General features: G+C 42.4%; 1 pseudogene; it reads left to right on the top strand.

Annotated features, from left to right (window-relative positions):
* The first annotated feature begins 992 nt into the window (after positions 1 to 992).
* Positions 993 to 1,507, top strand: LOC102753539 (annotated as a pseudogene).
* The last annotated feature ends 249 nt before the right edge of the window (positions 1,508 to 1,756 follow it).

Raw genomic sequence — 1,756 nt, forward strand, 5'->3', positions numbered from 1 at the left:
AGGGGCTTGGGAGTCCTGGTTATCCAGCCTTTTTTCTACTCATGTCCAGCCGCACATGTACTAACCACTGTCTTTTGATGGATCACCTGGTGGATCTGACAGAACTCAGCACACAATGGGAAGGTCTGGCTGCGTGGTCACTAATGTCCTACCGGCAGGTGCTTTATCTCCACCAAAACCGTGCAGCAAGCCAGGGGCTATTTATTGACTGGTGTACACTTTTCTGATGCAGATGGCATAGCTTTGCTCCAGAGCTTAGGGGTCTATGTTGGGGCTCCTATAAACTCCACATGGTGCCTTTTCCTACCACTGATACCGTTAGAACTGTGGGTTCCGCTGCTTGAACCACAGCCTGGACCTGATTAAGAGCCTCTCCTGCCCCAGGAACCACTCAAACCTGACAGCACTCCATGTAGATAGGTTAGCACAGTATTCTGTTAAGTATTCTGTTGAATAAATTTAGTTTTATGTATTCTAGACTTGGAAAGTAAAAATAAAGTAGGATTTTATTATTATTATACTTTTTGAATGTCTTATAAAAAGTGGGGCATTTGTAAAAATGTTACGGAGGAAATCTCTCTAACCCATAGTGCATTTTGCAACTGGAAGAGCAAACGTAAGGAATTCCAGTGAACTGATCTTTTAGGGTGCTCTTCTATGATAGGTTTCTTAAAAAACATTCAAGAAATGTTTTACTTTCTTACCATCTTAAAACAAACCAGCCCTAGCTGGTTTGGCTCAGTGGATAGAGCATTGGCCTGTGGACTGAAAGGCCCCTCGGGTTCGATTCTGGTCAAGGGCACATGCCCAGGTTGTGGGCTCCATCCCATGGAGGGGCGTGCAGGAGGCAGCTGATTAATGATTCTCTCTCATCATTTATGTTTCCATCTCTCTCTCCCCCTTCCTCTCTGAAATCAATAAAAATATATTTAAAAATATTAAAACAAAAACAAAAAAAAAAACCAAACCAACCAACCAAACCTTCATTTCAGCTTTTCCCATCCACCATCTATGGTGTAACCACTGTCAAGAAGCAGATTTTTGTGAAAACCCTTACAGGGAAGATCATCACTCTTAAGGCTGGACCCTCGGATACAACAGAAAATGTTAAGGCCAATATCCAGGATAAAGAAGGAATTCCTCCTGATCAGCAAAGACTCCTCTTTGCTGGCAAGCAACTGGGAGATGGATGTACTTTGTCTGACTAGAACATTCAAAAGGAGTGCACACTTCACCTTGTGTCAAGACTTCGTGGTGGTGCTAAGAAACGGAAGAGAAGTCTTGCATCGCTGCCAAGAAGAATAAGCCCTGGAGAAAAGGTTAGCTGCGGTCCTGAAATACCGCAGTGCATGAGAATGGCAAAGTCGCTGGACTTCGTCTGGAGTGCCCTCTAGAAGAATGTGGTGCTGGAGATTTCATGGCCAGCTACTTTGACGAGTATTATTGTGACAAATATCTGACCTATTGCTTCAACAGAATAGAAGACAATCAATTGTATATGGGCTGATAAAAGACATAGACTAACATTTAAAAAAAAAACACACCTTAAGCATTTCAAATGATAAAGTCACAAAAACATTTTCTTTTTTCTTTCTTTTTTAAAAAATATATATTTTATTGATTTTTAGAGAGGAAGGGAGAGGGAGAGAGAGATAGAAACATCAATGATGAAAGAGAATCATTGATTGGCTGTCTCCTGCCCGCCCCCTACTGGGGATCGAGCCCATAACCCAGGCATGTGCCCTTGGCCAGAATT

The sequence above is a fragment of the Myotis davidii genome, unplaced genomic scaffold (genome assembly GCF_000327345.1).
Source record: "Myotis davidii unplaced genomic scaffold, ASM32734v1 scaffold426, whole genome shotgun sequence".
In the NCBI taxonomy this organism is placed as follows: domain Eukaryota; kingdom Metazoa; phylum Chordata; class Mammalia; order Chiroptera; family Vespertilionidae; genus Myotis; species Myotis davidii.